Genomic DNA, 26,479 nt, shown 5'->3' on the forward strand with positions numbered 1-26,479 from the left:
TGATTAGTTGACAGTAATGATACAAGCTACAGGAAATCTTGTATAACTGAGGTGAAATTGGATATTTATCCTATGTGTTTCGAAAAGCTGAATGTGCGAAAAAAGATCTTAACTTTCCCACCTTAAACTCGACTGCAAGATATATCGTATAAAGAAATATAATGCACTATAATTTGGAAATCCGCCTGACGTGCAGTCACAAGCACAAGCATGGAAGCCAGCAACCGTCTCACCAATACGCACAACCAAGGCGCTTAAATACGTCACATTCACTGTCACAAGAGAAAGCGTCTATATTACCTGGTAGGACCGGCACGACCACACCACGCCAGGAAGCGGAACGCAAGAGTGTCGGCCACGAGGGCTCGCAAACCGCTTCTGCCAGCGAGTTTCCCTATGGCTGAGTCTCATGAAATCTCGCACAACTTGCTAAGACGTTACTTACAGATTTCGTTCAGAACTGTACTGCCCAAGCAGACAGGTAGCTGCGTTCAGGTTTTTGAGGCAGACACGTGCCTATCGATGCGTGCGCGAGTATATGCAGCCTGGAAGTTGCCTAATAACAAGCGATTTTCAAAGTTCCAATCCGCTTGTAACTTTTAGCGGTCGTTAACATTCAGATCCGTCAGCCTTTCCTTCATCATCAACGTTTGTTATTCTCTTTCGACATAAAGACTGAATACTGTTTTCCTGTTACTATAATTAATCTTTAGGCCTACTGTTATGTTTGTTCTGCTGAGTTCCTCCGTCCTTTGCTGAATTTCTTCTTGATAACAAGATAAAAAAAGTAATCTACAAACAGAGAGTAGTTCAAATAATATATTCCTCCTACCCACTATTTTAATGAACTGAAACGTCTTCCAAGATTGCAGTAAATAGTTTTGGTAAATGGAGTTCGCTTGCCTAATTCTTTTTTCTTTTTGCATCTGTGCGCTTTTCACTCTCTTGATATAACAAACCGGATGCTGCAGTCTCATCATAGTGATATAGGCAGATTCTATTATTTGGTTCTGAAGTGCCGCCAACATAGTTTTTATTGTGACCAAGTGACACGGTTTGTTATCTATATGTACCACGTGATTATAATTACAGTGGAGCTACTCATGGAGATTCAGCATGGGCTGTGATTAATGTATGGCAGCGAAACTTGACAGATAGGCTAACGCGTTATTGCGGAAACGATTTACGCTGGAAAACGAATTAGTTCCAATTGTGCACACCAGGCGTAAATCTGGCGCTGTACACTGTTTTTTATGGCGGTATGGCATCCTGACTGTCCTTTGACAAACTATAACGTGGGTGAACACTATAGCTATAGAAAAGAGAGATCGTGAGCTGTTAGTGAAAATTTTTATGTGAACGGCAGCATTTACAGTGCCTCATTAAGAGAGCGTCGCCGGAAGAAGGGTCTCACGAGAGACCCGACGTCATTAAGTGAAGATAACGAAATTTGAAAACACGAGCGAGCTCGTTGTGGCACATGGAAGAGGAAGGCGTCCTATCCAGGAGGAAGTTGTCGACGAGGTTGCAGCTGCTGTAACAGAAAACGCAGCACGTGTTCCGGCTAGTGCCAGTGCCCATGCGGTGTCATGAGAATTGTCACGAAAATTTTTGCTATCTATTTTACGCTGGTACCCATACAAGATCCAGATGGTACAGCAACTGAAACCACATGATCCGCAGCAATCTGTGTCTGCTCTTCAGTTTCTGGCACGGACCGAAGTTGATCACATATGGTGGGGAAATATTCTGTGAGATGACGGGACACATTTTCCGCGCCAGGGTGCAGTGATTTCACAGAAATGTCGAATTTAGGGTATCATTCAACCGTGTGTTGCGCTCGAGGAGTAGTTGCCCTCGCCATATGTGACTGTGTGGTGTGGATTCACAAGCATCTCTATACTCCGTCCATCCTTCTTTGAAGAGAATGTACCCGGAGGGCCCGTCAGGTGTACCATGACGCCTGCACGATATCGAGACCTCCTTTTGCTGCATGTGGTTCCTGCTTTGGAAGAGCAGAACTGTGCGGAAACCACTGTTTTCATGCATGATGGGGCAACAGAAAATGTTGCTCGCCTAGTGAAAGACCTGCTTGAGAACATACGTAGGGCACAATACATTCTTGAACTTAAACATATATATGTCCAAAAATATTACAGCTAAAATAGTTGTAAGTAGGCTGTTTAGGTTTTTATATTGGTGACGCCACGTAGCGTCATCGGTCCCTACGCTTCCACACTACTTAATCTAAGTTAAACTATCTTACTCTAAGGACAACACACAAACGCATGGCCGCGGAAGGACTCGAATCTCCTGAGAGGGAGAGCCGCGCGAACCGTGGCAAGGCGCCCTAGACCCCACGGCTACCCCCCTCCCCTCCCCCCACATACGGAGTGGCAAAATATCTGGATGACTATCGGCACAAAAACTGGGGCATTGTTAAAACCATGTTGTAAACTTGCAGACATTTGTTGAAATACTCAAGAAAATAGAGACAGGCCGAAACGACGTAATGATTAGTATGACAGTTGTGCCACTTTTTACGGGTATGCCAGTATAAGACAAGCTTTATTGTTTGGCCCAATAGTTTTCACCTGCAATCATAAAGTTGATCCGTCATGTTCTACCTACAGTGCACTTCTTGCATCGCGGCGAACGTTATGAAATGGCGGTTGGCACAGCTTGCGTATCAACAATGTCTCCGGCAGTAGTTAATTTCTTCGTTGGGCACAGTGTGAAGCAGCCTCTGAAATCCGGGCGTTGTGTTTGTCTTGCTTCCTAATGTATGTTGATGACACCTTCCTGATATGACCTCACGGTGAAAATGGACTATATCATTTCGTTGATGACGTTGACGGTGGCCATCCCAACATTAAATTTGCCATCGAGGTGGAGACGGATGGCAGGCTTCCGTTCTAGGATGTTTCAGTTGAGAGGAAGGCAGGAGGCCGGCTTGGTCATTCAGTGTACACGAAACCAACGCACACTAATCGATACTTGAAGGCCGATAGTTTTCACCACCCCTTGTACACAAATAAGCGGTCCTGAACACGTTAGTACACAGAGAAAAGATCATTTCTAACGACGTCAGCTACAACCTGAATTGCAGCATTTGAGACACTATATAGAGAGAATGGCTGTAGCAAGGGAGATATTGCAAACTCTTAACTTGCTACCGAAGAAGGATGGCTTGTCAATTGGCAGAAGAGGACAAACCGGCTGCTCTCCTGACATACTACGAGGCAACGAGCAGAAAGTTACGATGTGTGCTGCAGAGACATGGACTGAGACCTGTGTTTCTGCCCGCCCCCAAGGTACGAGATGTGCTGCATCCCAATTCGCATGGTTGCCGAGCAGTGTACCGAGCACAAGCGACATATTAAAAAAAGGGAGCTTGAGAAGACTGTCGTAGCTGAGAACGGCCTGGAAAACGAACACAGAATATAATTTGAAAAGCCGAGGGTCTTGGCTCATGGGTCAGCATATTATGACTCCTTTATAAGGGAGACGGCTGAGATTAGAATAAACAGCAACGACATTAACAGAGACCAGGGCTACACGCTTAGCCTGTGAGGAGTCTGGGGACCTTTGAATATCGAAAGACAACATAGACGGATGCTAGACGCTTGTAGGGAGGCGAGAGCGGTAGTTTCAAATGTGGCACCGGTCCCTCGCGCCACGTGGCTTCACTGGTCCCGCAGCGGACTGGAGCAGCTGTGAGCTGCGAAACTCACCTTCCGCGCACGCGCCTTTCCGGCCCCCTCTGATTAGTGCCAGATGCTCCAATCGTGCCTGGCTAACCGGAAACCGGATGTCAGTGGTTTTTATTCCTGACGACGATGTCCAAGATAGCCATCGAAAGCTCGAGTATTTTATTCGAACTGACGCAGCTTGAAAATCGAGAAGATTCAGGCATGCAGCTGCGAAAGACTCCGAGAATAAACTGTTGTCAGTCAGATGTTTGTACACTCAGCAATGGCTACAAAAACTTCACTCTTCAGTGGTGGCTTGTGGTCACATATGTCCAGTGTTCCATTTACAACAATTTCCAGGACAGTAAACGTGCTGCGGATTGAGAGAGATATCGACCGATCCCCCTGCGGATTCGGCGGTAAGAATAGGCCCGCGGTATTCCTGCCTGTCGTAAGAGGCGTCTGGGAATTTGTACATTGCCCTCACAGTATGTATTTTCTTTAATGTCGTTTGTTGTTAGCAATATTAGCTTATTCCCAAGAGTTAGCAGCTTTCACTCAGTTAATACTAGGCAGAAATCAAATCTGCATGTGGAATGCACTTCCTTGACTCTTGTGCAGAAAGGAGTGCAGTATTCTGCTGCATCCATTTTCAATAAGCTACCACAAGAACTCAAAAATCTTAGCAGTAGCCCAAACACTTTTAAGTCCAAACTGAAGAGTTTCCTCATGGCTCACTCCTTCTATTCTGTCGAGGAGCTCCTGGAAGAGCTAAAAAATTAAGCGAATTCCAGTGTTACATTCTTGATTTTCTTTATTTAAACTAACGACTTGTCGCCCGAATATGTTTCTTATATTTCATTTTATCTGTTTCTACAATCGTGTTATAATTTCATGTATTGACTCGTTCCATGACCATGGAGACTTCTCCTAAATGTGGTCCCACGGAACAATAAATAAATAAATAAATAAATAAAAAAGGAGTCTCAAACGTTTCGGCCTTATGTGATGGTCCCCTATCGGGTTTGACCTCCATATCTCAAAATTTTTCCGAAGAGCGAGCCGATTGGGAAAGGGCGCCTTACTTGGTGCATTGTGTCCATCTTGCGTTGAGAACTTTCGCCAGCTTATTCGTCGTTGCGTTGCAGTCCTGCTCGCTCTACATCTCTTGGGCATGAATACGCTCCTGCGTGCACTTTCTGCCACGCAATGCGCAGGGCCACTTTCTGCACTGACGGCGACCATGGACCACATGTCACCTAACATCTAGCACGGTAGCCAGTCCGTTGTGGTGAGGCCGCCATGGCTCAAATGGCTCTGAGCACTATGGGACTCAACTGCTGTGGTCATCAGTCCCCGAGAACTTAGAACTACTTAAACCTAACTAACCTAAGGACAGCACACACATCCATGGCCGAGGCAGGATTCGAACCTGCGACCGTAGCAGTCGCACGGTTCCGGACTGCGCGCGTAGAATCGCGAGACCACCGCGGCCGGCTGGGCCGCCATGTACCCTGTAGGTTGTAGCCCCCTGACAACACAGGGATCGCTCTACTGATGCCTGCGCCATTTACTCCCCACGTATGCCAAGGAGTAGATGCCCATCTCCCTGGGGCATCGGGACTCCCGGCAATGGGCATCCAGCCATGTGGCCTTTGCTGTGGCTGGATGGCACCCGTGGGGAGGGCCCTTGGTCGGAGTAGGTGGCATCAGGGTGGATGACATGCAATGAAGCGTGGCACATCTTCTCTTGCTGGTGGCCAGCCACCAGCAGTCTCTAAGCGTTCGAGGGCCCATTTTAAAGGTAACGTTTATGACCCTTAATCGTTCCCCTCCCTCGCCACACCATGGGAGGAACGAAAGGCATTGCATGAAAGTGAGACGTATTCGCCCAGGTATCTTGTCTGGACCAGAGCTGATGGGGAATCCTTTATATCCGTGAAGCCTCAGTTCTTTGTAGAGCATTTAGAGGACAAGTTTGGGGAGGTGGAGGGCTTGTCCAAGATGCAGTCCGGATCGGTGTTGATAAAAACGGCATCCTCCGCCCAGTCGCGGGCCTTGCTCGCTTGTACTAAGCTGGGGGATGTCTCCATAACTATCACGCCCCATAAAAGCCCAGGGCGTTATCTTCCACAGGGATCTCCTTTTACAGTCCGATGACGAGCTGCGCGCCAACTTGGAGCGACGAGGTGTCCATTTCGTCTGGCGCGTCCACTGGGGTCCGAGGGATCGTCAAGTTGCCACCGGTGCCTTCATCTTGGCCTTCGAGGGTGACACGTCACCTGAGAAGGTCAAGGTGATGGTGTACCATTGTGATGTCAAGCCATATATCCCTCCCCCTATGCGGTGCTTCAAGTGTTGGAAGTTCGGCCATATGTCTTCACACTGTGCTTCCGACCTCGCCTGTCGCGATTGCAGTCGACCATCCCATCCTGATCATCCCTGTGCCCCGCCTCCAATCTGTATGAACTGTGGTGAGCACCATCCGCCCTGCTCGCCGGACTGTCCGATTCTGCAGAAGGAGCGGAAAATCATGGGAATCAAGACCCTCGACCGCCTGACGTACACTGATGTGAAGCGGAAATATGATCGGCTTCATCCAGTGTGCATGATATCTTCTTATGCCGCAACTGTCACTCCTGCTACAGTTCCATCAGCTCCAGTCAGCTCTCAGAGTCGAAGGCCGACACCTGCCCCCTTGATGGTGGGGGGCACTAAACTCCCTGTTGCTCCTGCTCCATCTACTTCAGGAGCGACACCCCCCCCCAACCATCGGGGACATCAGTTCCCCTTTCCCAGCTGGAGAAGCGTAAATCTTCTTCGGCTCATCTCACCAGGAAGGGGTCCCTTGGGGACCTCCCTTCGCAAGTTCCGACCGGTACAAAGGCAGACAGCCGCAAGTGGCTCAAACAACCACCGGTCCCTGGTCGCAGGGCCTCACAGTCGTCGCCTGTCCCTGAGACTGACCCAGTGACGCCCTCCCAGCCTGAACCACCGAAGGCACAGTGAGGGAAACAGAAGAAGAAGAAAGTCCCCAAGGCTAACGACATTGCGGTGGCACCCATCCCACCGCTTCCTACAAGCTCTGCGTCTGAGGATGAGGTGGAGATTCTGGCGTCCGCTGAGGACCTCGATCTCGCCGGTCCCTCAGACGCCATGGATAGCGCTGGCACCAGTGCTCAATTGGAGGCAGCAGGTGACCCAGCGTCATAATCTGCCTTCCAAGTCCTGTCACGCTTTTCTCAGACATGGACAATACCATCCTCCAGTGGAACTGCAGTGGTTTTTTCCACCATCTAGCTGAGCTCCGACAACTTATCAGCCTTCACCCTTTCTTCTGCATTGCTCTTCAGGAAACTTGGTTTCCAGCAATGCGAACCCCCGCCCTCCGTGGCTATTGGGGTTATTATAAGAACCAGGCAGCTTATGAAAGGGTGTCTCGTGGCGTCTGCCTCTATGTCCTTCACACTCTGCACAGCGAGTCTGTCCCTCTCCAAACACCTTTAGAGGCTGTCGCTGTTCGGGTGTGGACGTTGCAGGCTGTTACCATCTGCAATTTTTACCTTCCACTGGATGGTGATGTCTCGCAGCATGTCCTGGCTGCGCTGATAGCCCAATTACCGACACCTTTCTTGCTACTGGGCGACTTCAACGCCCATAACCCTCTGTGGGGTGGGTCCGTGGCAACAGGTCGAGGCGCCACCGTTGAGCATTTATTGTCGCAGCTCGATCTCTCGATTTTAAATGATGGTGCCTTCACACACTTCAGTGTGGCGCATGGCACATACTCCGCCATTGACCTTTCGATCTGTAGCCCTAGCCTCTTACCGTCTGTCCAATGGAGTGTGCATGACGACCTGTGTGGTAGTGATCACTTTCCGATCTTTCTGTCACTACCACAGCGTCACACTTCTGGGCGCCCAAGCAGGTGGGCTGTGAATAAGGCTGACTGGGACTTGTTCTCCTCCACTGCCGCTATTGAGCATCTCTCTAATGATGAAAATGATGCGGTGGTTCAATCGGTCACAACCGGCATCGTTACTGCCGCCGAATCTGCCATTCCCCGTTCCTCTGGGTCCCCAAGGCGGCGGACTGTGCCTTGGTGGTCGCCTGAGATCGCTGCAGCGATTAAAGATCGCCGGCGGGCGCTACAGCGCCACAAGCGACATCCCTGCATTGAACACCTCATCACCTTCAAACGGCTGCGTGCGCGGGCCCGCCGCCTTATCCGCCAAAGCAAGCAGGAGTGCTGGGAGCGGTATGTGTCCACCATTGGCCTCCATGTCTCTCCATCGCAGGTCTGGGCCAAGATCCGACACCTGAATGGCTATCGGACCCCTATCAGCGTCCCTGCGCTCTCACTGAATGGCGCAGTTTGTACAGCCTCCAACGAAATTGCCAACAGCTTGGCAGAGCATTTTGCTCTTAGTTCCGCTTCTTGCAATTATCCGCTGGCCATCCGCTCCATTAAAGAGCGGATGGAACGTCGGAGCCGTTCGTTTCACACCCAACACACAGAATCTTACAATGCTCCATTTAGTGAGTGGGAATTTCGCAGTGCCCTAGCTGCTTGCCCTGATACCGCTCCTGGGCCAGATGGCATCCACTGTCAGATGCTGAAACACCTTTCAGTGGACTGCCAGCGACGCCTCCTCGACCTTTACAACCGTCTTTGGGTTGAGGGGGAGTTTCCGTTGCAATGGCGGGAAAGCATTGTCATCTCCGTTTTGAAACCTGGAAAGAACCCTCAGGAGGTGGACAGCTACCGTCCCATTAGCCTCACCAACGTTCTTTGCAAGTTGCTTGAACGGATGGTGAGCCAGTGCATGAATTGGGTACTGGAGTCTCGGGTCCTTCTGGCTCCGTCTCAGGGTGGGTTTCGTAAAGGCCGCTCCGCCACCGACAATCTCGTGAGCCTGGAGTCGGCCATCCGTACTGCCTTTGCCCGCCGTCAGCACCTGGTCGCTGTCTTTTTCGACATGCGGAGGGCGTACGATACGACATGGCGTCATCACATCCTTTCTACGCTTCATGGATGGGGTCTTCGGGGTCCTCTGCCGATTTTTATCCGCAATTTTCTGTCGTATCGTACCTTCCGCGTGCAAGTCGCGGCCTCATATAGTTCCTCCCACGTCCAGGAGAACGGTGGGCCACAGGGTTCTGTTTTAAGTGTCTGCCTGTTTTTAATCGCAATAAACGGGCTCGCTGCAGCGGTGGGAAATTCTGTCTCCGCTTCCCTGTATGCTGACGACTTCTGCCTTTACTACAGCTCTTCTGGCATTGCAGCTGTTGAACGTCAGCTACAGGGCGCTATCCGCAGGGCGCAGTCTTGGGCTGTAGCGCATGGTTTCCAGTTTTCGGCTGCCAAGACCCGCGTTATGCATTTCTGTCGGCGCCGAACAGTCCATCCTGACCCGCGGCTTTATCTTGCCGACGAACTCCTTGCTGTCGTTGAGACCCACAGTTTTTTGGGTGTAGTTTTTGATGCCCTGCTGACTTGGCTGCCTCATATTCGGCAACTTAAGCAGGCGTGTTGGCGGCATCTAAATGCTCTGAGATGCTTGAGCCACACCAGCTGGGGCGCCGACCGCTCTACCCTGTTACGGCTCTATCAGGTGTTAATCCAGTCCCATCTGGATTATGGGAGCCTGGCTTATGGCTCCGCTTCCCCTTCTGCGTTGCGGGTGCTGGACCCAATACTACACAGTGGGATACGACTTGCCACTGGTGCCACCTCATGATGACTGTGTGTTGTGTGCTGTCCTTAGGTTAGTTAGGTTTAAGTAGTTCTAAGTTCTAGGGGACTGATGACCACAGATGTTAAGTCCCATAGTGCTCAGAGCCATTTTTTTTTTTGAGCCACTGGTGCCTTCTGCACCAGCCCTGTGGACAGCATCCTTGTTGAGGCAGGTGTCCCTCCCCTGTGGTTACGGCGCCAACGTTTGCTGGCCGCTTATGCTGCCCATGTTTTTAGCTTGCCCGGGCATCCAAACTATCGTCTCCTGTTCCCGCAATCGGTCGTCTATCTGCCAGAACGTCGGCCCCGGTCTGGTTGTACGATCGCGGTCCGCGTCAAAGAGCTTGTCTCCGGGCTTAGGGTTTTCACTGTTCCACCTCCTTTGTGGGCCACTTTGCGTACACCCCCATGGTGTGTTCCTCGCCCTTGCCTTCGGCTCGACTTGGCACAGGGCCCGAAGGACTCAGTACCTCCAGAGGCCTTCCGCCGCCGCTTTTATTCCATCCTGGCCACGTATCAGGGCTCTGGCATTGTTTGCACTGACGGTTCGATGGTTGCTGGTTGTGTTGGGTATGGGCTAACTCTCGGGGCCCATTCCGAACAACGTTCCTTGCCGGCTGGCTGCAGCGTTTACACTGCTGAGCTGGTCGCCATCTTTCGTGCCCTAGAGTATATCCGCTCCTGCTCGGGTGAGTCCTTCGTGATCTGTAGCGATTCCCTGAGCGGTTTACGAGCTCTCGACCAGTGTTTCCCTCGTTCTCGTTTGGTGATAGCTATCCATGAGTCCCTGCATACTCTTGCTCGTTGCAGCCGCTCTGTGGTCTTTGTGTGGACCCCCGGTCATGTCGGTATCCCGGGCAATGAACGTGTTAACCGCCTGGCCAAACAGGCCATCAGTGAACCCACTCTAGACATTGGCCTTCCGGAGACTGATTTGAGGGCAGTCTTACGCCGCTAAGTTATCTCGCTTTGGGACGCTGAATGGCGCGGTCTGACCGCCCCTAATAAACTCCGTGCCGTCAAGGAGACGACGACTGTGTGGCACTCCTCCTTGCGAGTCTCTCACAAGGAGTCTGTCGTCCTCTGCCGACTGCGTATTGGGCACACACGGATGACCCACGGCCACTTATTGCGTCGTGAGGACCCCCCTCTCTGTCGCTACTGCTCGGTATTGACAGTGGTCCACATTTTGTTGGACTGTCCACTTTTATCTGTGCTCAGGCAGACATTTGCGCTGCCTGATACGCTCCCTGCCCTTTTATCTGATGACCCTGTTATGGCTGGCTTAGTTTTACGTTTTATTCGGGCAGGGGGTTTTTATCATTTAATCTGAGTGTTTGTGTTTTCTTTTATTGTTTTGTGTTGATTCTGGCCTTTGGCCTACGGTTTTAAACTCAGTTTTTAATGTGTTCTCGGTGGTTGGCTTTTCCTTTCTTTGTTCCTATGGTCGGCCAACCACCGTCACACTCTGTGTGATTTTAGTTCGTCTTGTCTGGTCTTTATCTACATTTCTCTTGTTGTGTATCGTCTGTGCTCTATTCTGTTAATCGTTTTTCTTCTCTGTGGGTGTTTTTAGGGTTTGGAAAAAGGGACCGATGACCGTAGCAGTCTCGTCCTTTTAATCCCACAAACCAACCAGATATCGACCGAAGTCCCAAACGGCCAAAGCGCCGAAAGAAACTAGAATCGGTGTTTGCGCATTTCCATTCCAACGTGGTTCTCAGGCCTATAGAAAAATTTCCCGACAGAATGCTTGTGATCGCTTGTTCACAGTATTTTAAGGAGTTAAAATAAGCAGAAAAAGCGATGTTTTGAAACCTCGAGACCGGAAACCCCCTTAAGGAGAGGCTGGCGACTCCTACATAGACAGATTTTATACTTGTAACAGTGCAGATAATAGTCCGAGTTCGCCATTAAACGTTTCTGTTTAAAACTGCGGAGAAATACGTCACTTCATTTGTTTTGCACACCACATATCACCGCCCAGATGTGGATTGTGGCCGCGATTGCGAGTGTTCAAATGGTTCAAATGGCTCTGAGCACTATGGGACTTAACATCTGAGGTGATCAGTCCCTTCGAACTTAGAACTTCTTAAACCTAACTAAGCTAAGGACATGACACACATCCATGCCCGAGGCAGGATTCGAACCTGCGACCATAGCGGTAAGGCGGCTCCACAGTTAAGCGACTAGAACCGCTCGGCCACAGCGGCCGGCGATTGCGAGTGTGATTTCGCCCGATGCTCGAGAGCTTCTAAGACGGACCGTAGGAATGGTCCGTGTGTCCCTTCTTTTTTTCGTGGGAATCAAATGTACTCTGTTTCAACCGTTCTGTTCTGGGCTCAGTTTAGTGTTCCCTCTTCGTTCCACTGTGCATCATTGTTGGTAGCGACTGTACTGCAAATACACAGCGCAACAGCGCTAAAGGATCACTTTTTCGAATGCCCATAGTTGTTTCCCATTGCAACACAGGAGATTTAGCTGAAAGGTGCCTACAACCTTCCTCTGTAATACTGCCAAAGCTTGGCGCCCAGCGACGTCAAAAGTTTCAAATGTGTGTGAACTTCAAAGGATCCTTTATTGTATGATTATATGATAGCGGAACAAACACTGGTAGCAGTTACTTCTGTAAAATATCTGGGAGTATGCGTACGGAACGATATGAAGTGGAATGATCATATAAAACTAATTGTTGGTAAGGCGGGTACCAGGTTGAGATTCATTGGGAGAGTGCTTAGAAAATGTAGTCCATCAACAAAGGAGGTGGCTTACAAAACACTCGTTCGACCTATACTTGAGTATTGCTCATCAGTGTGGGATCCGTACCAGGTCGGGTTGACGGAGGAGATAGAGAAGATCCAAAGAAGAGCGGCGCGTTTCGTCACAGGGTTATTTGGTAACCGTGATAGCGTTACGGAGATGTTTAATAAACTCAAGTGGCAGACTCTGCAAGAGAGGCGTTCTGCATCGCGGTGTAGCTTGCTCGCCAGGTTTCGAGAGGGTGCGTTTCTGGATGAGGTATCGAATATATTGCTTCCCCCTACTTATACTTCCCGAGGAGATCACGAATGTAAAATTAGAGAGATTAGAGCGCGCACGGAGGCTTTCAGACAGTCGTTCTTCCCGCGAACCATACGCGACTGGAACAGGAAAGGGAGGTAATGACAGTGGCACGTAAAGTGCCCTCCGCCACACACCGTTCGGTGGCTTGCGGAGTATCAATGTAGATGTAGATGTAGACCATACTGCTGAGGTCATCGGTCCCTAGACTTGTCCACTACTTAAACTAACTTATGCTAAGAACAACATACACAGCCATGGCCGAGGGAGGACTCGAACCTCCGGCAGGAGGGGCCTCGCAATCCGTGATATGGCGCCTGAAACCGCGCGGCCACTCCGCGCGGCCCCCTGCGACGTAGCCATCGGGCTCGACTGCCCTTCAATTAGCAAGACGTCGACACATGCGTAAACAAGGACACAGCTCAGATATTAACGTGTGCTGCAGGGTGGGTTAATTGATGTCACATTGGCACCAAATTTCACCACAATTCTGCCCAGCGTCACCGTGAATGTGTCGCACGATAGGAACCGCTTCATATCCTCCCTGACCCACAATTCACCCCTTCTTTTGACGCCTCTGCGTTAGAGGACACGACCGCGACGCCCAATGTTGAAATCGAGCGGTTTCCCTACGAGTGCCCAAAGAAAACATTTCAGATACATGCCGCTCAGAGTCTACTCGAAACGGACTGGGACGTGGGAGGGAAGTTGGTATAATCGACTTTTTCTCCTGCGATAGGGTCTTGATTCCTACACATTTAGGACATTTCGAGATGCGATGAGCAACGGGACGTTTCAGTACTTCTCTAAGGACATTGTGGGGCTGCACGTTGGAGCCACTATGAATCGCTAAAAACCACTTGACGAAACTTGGAAGTGATCCTGTTGTGTCTGTACTCTGTTGTGATGTTTTGTGGTTCCTGGCTGGGTGAGGAGTGGGTGGCATGTGAGGTGGTGGCCGGTTTATTCTCACCACAACAAAGAGCGCACACGTTGTTAAAACACACAGGAACGAATTCAGTACTTAACTTCAACGATGTCCAGTCTGAAGTTCTGTGGATAACAGCAATCAAATAACGTGGTCTAACTCTTGAATCTTGCCCGTGTCCATGCCACTGACGTTCCCTCACCGCTAGCTAAGGTGCGAGGCGACGACTATTACTGTGGAAGACTAGAGCACAGTGCGACTTATTGAGATGCAATGCGAACTGAGAGCGGATACCACGTACTGAAGTTCTGATTGAGAGACCGAGGCACTTCGGTCGTCGGTGGCCGCCTATATGCACGCTGCCCAGCGGGCGTTAGCCGCGCGTAGCCTGGAGACGTGTCTTGGTCTTCTCTTGTTATAGGCGCACCTAGATCAGCAGATAAGCGCCTGCTGTAGATGTTTCCTAGTGCCGGCCGCTGTGGCCGAGCGGTTCTAGAAGCTTCATTTCGGAACCGTGCGACCACTACCGTCGTATGTTCGAATCCTGCCTCGGGCTTGGATGTGTGTGATGTCCTTAGGTTAATAAGGCTTAAGTAGTTCTACGTTCTAGGCGACTAATGACCTCAGATGTTAAGTCCAACAGTGCTCAGAGCCATTTGAACCATTTTGTTTCCTAGTGCCGACCGGTGTGCTAGCGAAGGCGTACGGCAGCACAGATCCGAAGCAGCAAAGGTGCTTTTCCATATCTGCTGTAGCGCGTTCTCCAGTGGTGTCATCAAGGGATGAGGAGGGGTGTGCAACATTGAAACGTGCGTGAAAAAAGCGGCAGAGGATCTCTCTAAGACCTCCCAGTTCGGCAAAACTCTTGGTGGCAACCACCAAAGTTTACTGAGAATTTTAAATATGAAGCTGTACAGAGACGTCAAACAGTCCTAGGCGGCTGCACGAACTCAACCTCTTCACACCCCCCCCCCCCCCCCCCCCCTATTCCAGTTCTCTCTGTACAGGTCCATTGCCACTGGTAGCTTTGCCGAGCTGTGGGGTCTTAGTGGTAGCCTTTGCCATTTCATTCATGCATGTGTCAATGTCACATCCACCGCAGCATGTTATTTTCAGTGGAGAGAAGTCTTCCGAAGTAAGAGTGATTTCAGGTGTGCCGCAGGGGAGTGTCGTAGGACCGTTACTATTCACAATATACATAAATGACCTTGTGGATAACATCGGAAACTTACTGAGGCTTTTTGCGGATGATGCTGTGGTATATCGAGAGGTTGTAACAATGGAAAATGGTACTGAAATGCAGGAGGATCTACAACGAATTGACGCATGGTGCAGGGAATGGCAATTGAATCTCCATGTAGACAAGTGTAATGTGCTGCGAATACATAGAAAAAAAGATCCTTTATCATTTAGCTAGAATATAGCAGGACAGCAACTGGAAGCTGTTAATTCCATAAATTATCTGGGAGTAGGCATTAGGAGTTATTTAATATGGAATGATCATATAAAGTTGATCGTCGGTAAAGCAGATGCCAGACAGAGAGTCATTGGAAGAATACTAAGGAAATGCAATCCGAAAACAAAGGAAGTAGGTTACAGTACACTTGTTCACCCGCTGCTTGAATATTGCTCACCAGTGTGGGATCCGTACCAGATAGTGTTGATAGAAGAGGTAGAGAAGATCCAACGGAGAGCAGCGCGCTTCGCTACAGGATCATTTAGTAATCGCGAAAGCGTTACGGAGATGATAAATAAACTCCAGTGGAAGACTCTGCGGGAGAGACGCTCAGTAGCTCGGTACGGGCTTTTGTTGAAGTTTCGAGAACATACCTTCCCCGAGGGGTTCAAATGGCTCTGAGCACTATGGGACTTAACATCTATGGTCATCAGTCCCCTAGAACTTAGAACTACTTAAACCTAACTAACCTAAGGACAGCACACAACACCCAGTCATCACGAGGCAGAGAAAATCCCAGACCCCGCCGGGAATCGAACCCGGGAACCCGGGCGTGGGAAGCGTGAACGCTACCGCACGACCACGAGCTGCGGACACACGAGAGCAAAGATTGCTGTCGCACTGCAGTCCAAATAGGTGTGATCACTTTCAGTGAGGATGCAGTCCCACATCGTCCTTAGAGAAGAGTTGAAGAGACCAGAGGGTATCAGCAGAGTCAATGGTTCTCAAGAAAGTTGTCGTGTTGCTAATGGCACTGTGAACTGTCCTCTCCGACCGCGGAATGTATGGTAATCAATGCCCAAAGGAAAGAGGTAGTACGGAGTGTTCAAAAAGTCTCTCCGCAGTGCCGTATGATTTTTAGCCGCGAGTGCCGTATGCCGCAGTGAATATACCGAAACGAAACTCACTGCAGTATCGTTGTACGTTATTGTTTCGTTGTAAAAAATGGGACCCACAATCCGACGTCTAGAAATAGCAATCCAAACTCCTATTTTCACATAATGAAGTGGTTTCTCGTTAATACACGATGGATTTGCAATACTCCACATACGAGAATGTTGCGAGTTCGTGTACCCGGATAAATGAAATAACGCTTCATCAGTGAAGATCTTTTCATTAAGAATATCCTTTCCATTCTGTTGAACGAAATTTTTGAACCATTGACAATAGTGCAGTTTCTTGCCATGATTAGCATTTTTAAGTTCTTGCACGACTGTCACTTTGTATGGGAAAAGTTCTAATTTTTCCATTACAGCTGTGTGGACCGTTCCGACACTAACATCTATTTCCTGTGCGAGTTTTCTTACTGACTTGTTCGGATTCATGGACATTTTATCGGAAATAACGAGTAGTTTATCCTCAGACAAAACGCCAGGACGACCACTTCTCCGTGTATCTGTCACTGAACCCGTTAATCAAATCTCGCACAGTATTGCGATGTGGGAGTGTTGTCTCCGGGAAAACTGAATTAAATGTTTGACGAACTGAAACTGTGTATTTACCGCCAGCTTTGAAGACTTGTTTGACTAAAAACACATGTTCTTCAACTGTTAGAATTTTAGCACTGACAAAAACGAAACAAACGAACAAAGGAACTAAACTTAAACGTTCACGTCAACACGCAACGACACACACCAACGATACTACTGATGCTGGCTGAGGTAAACGAAACATTGGAATGTTGGGAGGGTCCACTTGAAGGGAAGTAACCCAGGCACGCGAACAATCATACGGCACGCGCGGCTGACAATCATACGGCACTGCGGAGAGACTTTTTGAACACCCCGTATACTGACGCCCTTTATGCCAAGCACCCTCCCTCCCTCCCACCCCAACAATCTTTATGTGTCGATTCTGAGCGTCGGGTTGTTGTTTTCCTCGGCCACTCATAAGAAAATTGGGTGATTTCAACTATGGGCATAGCAGAGGCGACAAAAGAAGGGGTTAAAAGTAGGTAAGAAAGGTTGCGACGACTTTCCCACCGTGTGACGTGTCCATAGTGGTGCCGGACATATTTGTGGTGAATTTTGGTGCCAAAGTGGCGTCATTAACTTTCCTTACATATCATACGACGTTCTGAGCTCTGTCCATTTTTTTCCGCATATGCCGACACCTTGCCGTCTGAAGCGTCGTCGAGCCCGAGGGTGAGGTCACCGGGCTCCACGCTGTTGCACCATTACAGAGGAAGACTGAAGGAACCTATGAGCCAAATATCCAACTCATGTTATTACAGGATTTCGAAAATGTGATCCTTTGAAACTTCCTGGCAGATTAAAACTGTGTGCCGGACCGTGACTCGAACTCAGGATCTTTCTTTACCTTTCGCGGGCAAGGTAGGAGACGAGGTACTGGTGGAATTAAAACTGTGAGGACGGGGCGTGAGTCGTGCTTGGGTAGCTCAGTTAGCAAAACACTTTCCCGTGAAAGGCAAAGGTCCCGAGTTCGAGTCTCGGTCCGGCACACAGTTTTAATCTGCCAGGAAGTTTCGTGTCAGCGCACACTCCGCTGAAGAGTGAAAATTTCATTCTGTAAAGTGATCCTTTGATTCTGTTCCGCAGTTTGGTTCTGTATCGTCGTTATGCGTCTTGTACTGCAAACTGAGGAGAGGGGGGGCGAGGTAGGACCTGGTGAAGAATGTGTGCCGGTGATGGGGCGCCGGCGGCAGGCAGCCTGGCGTGCACCTGTGCGTAGCCCAGTAGGCGGCACGCGTGGGCCCATGTTTTATTCATGGCGTGTCCGGTAGCGGCCGGTAGCAGGCACCACTGGACACGCCCCTGCTAACGAGACGCCGGCGGCAGCCACACGCAGCTGCAGCCTCCACTGGCCGGCTGCGAGGCGCCGCTCCGAACGAGATGAGGGCGCCGCACGCGAATCGCCTCTCGTGCTCGCATCCCGTCTCCTCCCTCCCTGTCCTACCTACCGTGTCCCTGTCGCCTCAAACCTGCTACTCTTCTATCACTGCCGCTTCCACGAGGTTTTGATCAGCAACGTCCGTATTCTGACAAGGTATGCCTCGAGTGCAGCCGGCCAGAGTGGCCGAGCGGTTCTAGGCGCTACAGTCTGGAACCGAGCGATCGCTACGGTCGCAGGTTCGAATCCTGCCTCGGGCATGGATGTGTGTGATGTCCTTAGGTTAGTTAGCTTTACGTAGTTCTGGGTTCTCAGGGACTGATCACCTCAGAAGTTAAGTCCCATAGTGCTCAGAGCCATTTGAACCATTTTGAACCCTTGAGTGCGAGATCACAAAAGGCCAGTTATGTTTATGGCATTCGACGCTTCACATATTGGTTACAACGTAGCCACAACATTGGCTGCTGATGTCATCAAGGGGCGCTACAGTACTAAGCAGAGCAAAGGTAAGTATAAACAAAGCAAACATTGCATTCTATCTACAACAACAGTTGCCGATGTTGACATTTCGTCAGAAAGGAAACCAAGAGATTTTGCAGAGTGAAAATGATGTGGCAGACGAAATATTGCCGGCCGTTGTGGCAGAGCGGTTCTAGGCACTTCAGTCTGGAACCTCGGGACCGCTACGGTCGCAGGCTCGAATCCTGCCTCGGGCATGGATGCGTGTGACGTCCTTAGCTTAGTTAGGTTTAACTACGCTACTGGCCATTAAAATTGCTACACCACGAAGATGACGTGCTACTGACGCGAAATTTAACCGACAGGAAGAAGATGCTGTGATATGCAAATGATTAGGTTTTCAGAGCATTCACACAAGGTTGACGCCGGTGGCGACACCTACAGCGAGCTGACATGAGGAAAGTTTCCAACCGATTTCTCATATACAAACAGCAGTTGACCGGCGTTGCCTGGTGAAAAGTTTTTGTGATGCCTCGTGTAAGGAGGAGAAATGCGTACTATCACGTTTCCGATTTTGAAAAAGGTCGGATTGTAGCCTATGGCCATTGCGGTTTATCGTATCGCAACATTGCTGCTCGCGTTGGTCGAAATCCAATGACTATTAGCAGAATATGGAATCAGTGGGTTCAGGAGTGTAATACGGAACGCCGTCCTAGATCCCAACGGCCTCGTATCACTGTAAGTAGGCTGTTTAGGTTTTCATGTTGGTAACGCCACGTAGCGCTCTGTATGAAAATCACAGACTTTGCTGTGTGAAGTCTGTGGCTGGTTAGCATTGTTGCAATATTTGCTATTGTAGTGTTGGGCAGTTGGATGTGAACAGCGCGTAGCGTTGCGCAGTTGGAGGTGAGCCACAAGCAGTGGTGGATGTGGGGAGTGAGATGGCAGCGTTTTGAGAGCGGATGATCTGGACGTGTGTCCATTAGAGAGAGTTAATTTGTAATACTGGATATCATGAACTGATACATATATTATGATTTTTGAACACTATTAAGGTAAATACATTGTTTGTTCTCTATCAAAATATTTCATTTGCTGACTATGCCTGTCACTAGTTAGTGCCTTCAGTAGTTAGAATTGTTTAGTTAGCTGGCAGTAGTGGCGCTCGCTGTATTGCAGTAGTTCGAGTAACGAAGATTTTTGTGAGGTAAGTGATTTATGAAAGGTATAGGTTATTATTAGTCAGCGCCATTCTTTTGTAGGGATTTTTGAAAGTCAGAACGCGCTGCGCTAAAAATATTGTGTGTCAGTTTAGTGTTGATCAGAATAGGTAAAGAGCGAAATGTCTGAGTACGTTTAGTTCCGCTCAGCTGTTTGAAAATCAAATAATGTAAGAGGTTGATCAGCACTGTAATTCATTATTTTTTCTAAGGGGACGTTTCATTACTAGCAGTCGAGATGATAGGCATCTTATCCGTCTGGCTAACGGATCGTGCAGCCACGTCTCGATCCCTGAGTCAACAGATGGGGACGTTTGCAAGACAACAACCACCTGCACGAACAGTTCGACGACGTTTGCAGTAGCATGGACTATCAGCTCGGAGGCCATGGCTGCGGTTACCTTTGACGCTGCATCACGGACAGGTGCGCCTGCGATGGTGTACTCAACGACGCACCTGGGTGCACGAATGGGAAAACGTCATTTTTTCGAATGTATCCAGGTTCTGTTTACAGCATCATGATGGTCGCATCCGTGTTTGGCGACATCGCGGCGTGATGGTATGGGGTACCACTGGTTACACATCTCGGTCCCCTCTTGTTCGCATTGACGGCACTTTGAACAGTGGACGCTACATTTCAGATGTGTTACGACCCGTGGCTATACCCTTCATTCGATCTCTGCGAAACCCTACATTTCAGCAGGATAATGGTCGACCGCATGTTGCAGGTCCTGTACGGGCCTTTCTGGATACAGAAAATGTTCGACTGCTGCCCTGGCCAGCACATTCTCCAGATCTCTCACCAACTGAAACGTCTGATCATTGGTGGCCGAGCAATTGGTTCGTCACAATACGCCAGTCACTACTCTTGATGAACTGTGGTATCGTGTTGAAGCTGCATGGGCAGCTGTTCCTGTACACGCCATCAAAAGCTCTGTTTGACTCAATGCCCAGGCGTATTAAGGCCGTTATTACGGCCAGAGGTGGTTTAATTGGGTACTGATTTCTCAGGATCTATGCAGCCAAATTCCGTAAAAATGTAATCACATGTCAGTTCTAGTATAATATATTTGTCTAATGAATACCCGTTTATCATCATTTTAATGGCGAGTAGTGTAGTTCTAAGTTCTAGAGGACTGATGACCTCAGATGTTAAGTCCCATAGTGCTCAGAGCCATTTGAACCTTTTTTTTCTATTTTTTTTTTTTTTTTTTGGACGAAATATTACCGCTTCCGATGAGATAGTGGAATGCGTGGTATTGTATATGTTTGATTGTGTGGAGTATGTACACGAGGAATACAACGCTGAGGATATTTGCTGAACAAGTGAAAGTGATATTGAAACATGTGTCGAACCATGTATGAGGCGTATTCGGAAAGTAAGGTACGATTTGGCGCGAAATGGAAACCACTCTGGAAATCCGGTGAAGCTCTGCACAGATATTTTGGGCAGTGTCTCTAGCATGCCCATCGGTCGCGTCACGTTGCTCTTTTCAGTTCTGAGGGCACAGTGAACGCGTAGAGATGCTCACAACGACAGTGTCTTCCGCTAAGTACGGGAGCCTAATGAGAGATTTCGTGTGAAGCTACGCTTTAAAGGGGAGCCTGATTCACGATAAGCTGGACGACAGACTGTTTCATATTCGGCTGCATGCCACACATTCCATTAGTTCTCATCACCCTGTTACACCAATGTCATTCTAATGCAATCTTTCAGAGTGGATACCTAGCTGGACGTTCTGCTCGATTTGTGACTCCCAAGGAGTTCGCCCTCTATCTTGATGGTGCGAACCTTTGTGATCACAGTGGTGCGTCATTTTTTTATTTGGTGTTCATGGTACAAGCTAATGGTTTGTTTTGAACATTTCTTGAATGTCGACGACGTCCATTTTGTGAAGTGTAATACATACATCCCATAGAAGGTTGATCTCTGCACCTGCCGGACTCTCATTTCCGCCGTTCTCCTGATGCAGATGCTGAGTCATTAGCAGCTAATGTTTGTTCTGTTATAATCGTTAACGCAACAGGTTCAAATGAGCCTTACTAAATGTTCAATTTGCAATCTCACACTCAAAGCGTTTCTTGTTAGAGCATGAAGCACTGGAATCAGACTGTTCCTCCAGGACACCTCGTCAAATACGAAGCTGTAATTTGAGCCTAACTGATTCGATTTCCCTCGTTCTCCTTAGTTTACGACTAAGGAAGCCTTCTAAAGGACAAGTGAGGCAGATTACCTAACACTGTCTGATGACAAGAGTCAAGACACGCCTATGCATATCGTAAACTACATGTCACGATACATGGATCCACCAGTATAAAGTTCGCCCCTGGTAGCTGAGTGGTCAGCGCGACGGAATGCCATACCTAACTGCCAGGCTTCAATTCCCGGCTGGGTCGGAAATTTTCTCCGGTCAGGGACTGGATGTTGTGTTGTCCTTATCATCATCATTTCATCCCTATCGACACGCAAGTCGCCGAAGCATCAACTCGAAAGACTCGCACCAGGCAAACGGTCTACCCGATGGGAGGCCCTAGACACACGGCATTTACATTTTACCATTATAAACGGAGGCGAGAAGTATTGTGTAGTCAGAAAACAAGCAATAACAACAGATTGTATTACATTACATTAAATTAAGTTACAATAATACTTGTCCATTGATCATGAATAAGACATTTCGTAATGATGTGGAACGTGTCAGCTTAACATGATTGTCCCTTACACAATACACTATGTTTGATACTTTGTATCCATTTTTTTTACATTAACTACCTTTTATCTAAAAAATTATCTATTGAGTAGGAGGATTTGTTATTCAGAAGTTCTTTTAATTTGTCTTTATAGCTGGTTCGCTACCTGACAGACTTTTAATGCTATTTGGCACCATAGTTCACTCCTTTCTGTGTCAACGTCAGATTTATCCCAGAGTAGTGAAGCTCATCCATTCTTCTAATTTGAAGCTATGCACTTTGGTATTATTTTTCAGTAGGGATGGGTTATTAATAACAAATTTCGTAAGTGAATATACGTCTTGCGGAGATACCGTGAATATCTCGAGTTCCTTAAATAAATGTCTGCAAGGTGATCCTGTGTGGGGTCCAGCTATTGCTCTGATTATACGCTTTTGTGCAACGAATATTTTTCTATTAATGATGAATTACCCCAAAACATGACGCTATATGAAAGAAGTGAACGAAAATAGGCGTATTAGACTACCTTTCTGGTATGCTTATCAACAAAATTAGCAGTAACTTTAATAACATGAGTAGGTGAACCAAAACGTTTCAGCAGATCATCAATGTGTTTCCTCCAGTTCAATTTCTCATCCATGCATACACCCAGAAATTTTCAATATTCTGCCTCAGCAACAGATTTCTGTTCAAAGTCTATATTTGCCAATTGTATTATGCCATTTAATGTACAGGACTCTGTATACTGTGTTTTCTCAAATTTTATTGAGAGTCGCTCTGCAGAGAACCACTTAATAATTTTCTGAAAGACATAATTTACAATTTCCTTAGGTAATTCGTGCTCATTGGGTGTGATTTCTATACTTGTATTATCAGCAAAAAAAACCATGTTTGCGTCTTCATGAGTACAGAGTGGCAAGTCATTAACATATATTAAGAACAGTAGGAAACCCAAGACTATGCCCTATGGGACACCTTTCCTGATACCTATCCAGTTGGAGCGCTCTGCTGAGTTTTTCAGACTATCTGTACTGTTAATTTCAACCCTCTGCATTCTTTCAGTTAAATACCAACTAAGCCACTTGTGCACTGTCCCACTCATACCACAATACTTAAGCTTATCCAGAAGAATGTCATGAACAACGCAGTCAAAAGCCTTCGAGGCACCACAAAAAATCCCTGTGTGTGACGTTCGGGTATTCACAGAAAGCATATTTAGCGTTTTCTGTTTCTGTATCGGCCAGGAAAGCTTGGTGACACCGAACGAAAACGTTTCATTCGATATCTCCTGAGCAGAACTCAATCAGGAAGACTTAATCCCTCCTAAAACTACTGAAGTCGACTATTGATGTGGATAGGAAGTGGAAATGTGAAAGAGCACCTACAAGTAATCTAAGTACTGACGAAAAGGAGCCGTCGAGCATGGTGGAGGTGGTGGGGGAGGGAGGGGGCGGGCGAAGATTGTAAAACATCGGCTGAAACCAGAGGGGGTGGGGGACAGTTCTTCCTGACTTCCAAAGTGGTACCAGCAGTCCAGCTAGCAGACTGACTATGCTTAGAAGCTAAAAGGATCGGGTACTTCGGCCGAGCAGCTACTCATAAGACACAATTCTGTCGTCAGTACTAAGTGACGCTTGAGGTGATGTATAGAGCAACGCCGTTACAAACCGGATGAGTGGAATCGAGAGATTTGGAGTAATTGATCACGCTATACCTTGTGGCAATCTGATGGATGGGTCTGGGATTGGCGAATGTCTGGAAAATGTTGCCTACCATCAAGTGCAGTGCCAAGTGTGGAGTACGGAGGAAATAGTGTTACAGTATGGGTGAGTTTTTCGTGGTTAATGTATGGTCCACGTATTGCGTTCGAGAAAAAACTAAACTCGGAGTGATACGACCACATTTTACAGCATTGTTTATTGCGCACGGTAGAGGAACATTTAAGAGGCGATGATTGTTGATATGAGCATGACATTGAACCCTGTCGTACAACAACATCCGTGAGCCCATGATTTGTGGGCAATAACATTGCTGTAATGGAATGGCTTGCCCAGAGTCCTGGCGTGAACCCAATGGAACCGTTTGGAACACCTTAGAATGTCGAAGTTGATCCAGTCTGCAGCGTCCAACGTTACTACCTTCTCTGGTTTGGGCTCTTGAGTAAGAATGGGTCGCCATTTCTTCAGACATACAGACAATTTACGGAAAGTGTCCCCAGCAGCCTACAAGTCATCATAAAGCCGAAGGGTGGACACATGCTGTATGAATGTCCGGATATTTTTCATCAGATTGTGTAGTTGTAGGGAAACGGATTTCTTGCCCTTGGGGTAAGGATTTACAAGATTAACTTTCAGGTCTAAACCAGTGCTGAGGCTTTCTGTCTCCCTTTTTCAACAGCAGAATTATGCGGTACACTTGATCATTTTCTTGGTAAAGCGAAAACAAATATTATGAAACTTCTTTATTTGATAATAAATTTTTACTTAAACTGCAATAACTGAGAAGGTGAAACTTCTACGTTATTTAATTCTGAAACTGCTCAGTGAAACTGAATGCAAGTGTCACTTTGCTTTTTTTTTTTAATATTTCATTTCTGACCTACAGAATTTTCCCTGACAAATACAGCTCAAACTTATTCTATTAATTTATTACCCACAATATTCAAGGATAACGCGATCTGACTGCCTTAAAATTAACTCAAAAGAATGGCCCTGAATTACAAGAAATCCTGACAGTAACCCATACATTTCATAAGTCACTTACCTCACAGAAAATCTTCGTGACTCGAACTACAGCGATACAGCAAGCACCAACACAGCCAGCTAAATAAAAAGATTCTACCTACTGTAGGCTCTAATTACTAATAGGCATGTGGTTAGCAAAGGAAAGATTTTGTTGCAGAGCAAACAATATATTTAGCAGATTTTACCTTAATCATGTGACAACCAGTTCGAAAAATTATATAATCGTCAGTAATTGCATTATCAATTTACATTAAATCTCCATGATGGACACACGTCCAGACCGTCCGCTCGCGCTAATACTGCAAACCTCCAATACTGCCAGTTGTTAATTCTAACCTCCATCAGTGCTAAGTTCAAAATGGCTCTGAGCACTATGGGACTCAACTGCTGAGGTCATCAGTCCAACAGTGCTGAGTATTCACTTCTAACTTCCATCACTGCTGGCTTCCAACTTCCAACTACCATCACTGCTTCCAACAACGAGTCCGATCAGCCACATAGTCTCTCACAGAGGGCGCACAGCACTGTCAGAGATTTTAGTGCAGCCTATAGCGCTGCATACCGCTTCCAACATAACAAACACATAAAAAGGGTACTTACACAGCCTCCGTGCTCCCCTCAAAAAAATTTACGAAGTGTTTTGGGCAGAGGCCAAGACTGATTTGTTAAAATTTTTATATTAACAATACCAAATAAATCAAATAAATCACATGCATACAATTAGTGATATACTGTTGGTCAGTGAAGCAAGCCCGCGGCGGTTCTAGGCGCTACAGTCTGGAACCGCGCGACCGCTACGGTCGCAGGTTCGAATCCTGCCTCGGGCATGGATGTGTGTGATGTCCTTAGGTTAGTTAGGTTTAAGTAGTTCTAAGTTCTAGGGGACTGATGACGTCAGAAGTTAAGTCCCATAGTGCTCAGAGCCATTTGAACCATTTTTGAACCAGTGAAGCAAAAATTGTCCTCACAGTCCTTAAAGACAGTCCTAATCATTCATCAAAAGAACAGGATATGACAGTTTTATGAACACAGCCTGAGCAGTCAAAGAAAATGCACACACAAGTAGTGGACGTCTTTGCAGTCTTGAAGAAGTAGTGTTGTCCTCCCAACGGAAACACAGTGCCGACTCTTGACATGAAGACATGGGCCACAACAGAGCAGACCCACAGCAGAGTAAGTCGAAGTCTTGAAGAATATAGGTAGAATTGGTAGGTCATCAGAGAGCAGACCCACAGTTATCTTTGTAGAGATTACCGTAGTAATGGACCACCAAAGGTGCACATCCAGAAGCCCTTTTAGAGATGACCAGCAGCCATGCGTTGCGAGTGTGTGGATGTACAATCACAATTGAAGAGTCTTGATGACAATGTAACAAGTACATAAACCACCACTTGTGCACTCGTTTCTTATTTGTTATTTTTTTTATTTATTTATTTTTCTTTTTGTAAAATCCTCAGAACTATTAACCATTCCCTGCTGAATTATCAACACACGTACAAGCACCAACATAGTCACATAATCTCTGAGATTTTATACATATAGTATGACCAACAAACAAATGTGCGCAGTTAAGTGAATCCCTACTATTTACTGAACTTGAAGGACTGGTGCCTGTACAATTACAATTTTCCGACATAAGAAT

This window comes from Schistocerca piceifrons, chromosome 2 (assembly GCF_021461385.2).
Source record: "Schistocerca piceifrons isolate TAMUIC-IGC-003096 chromosome 2, iqSchPice1.1, whole genome shotgun sequence".
NCBI lineage: Eukaryota > Metazoa > Arthropoda > Insecta > Orthoptera > Acrididae > Schistocerca > Schistocerca piceifrons.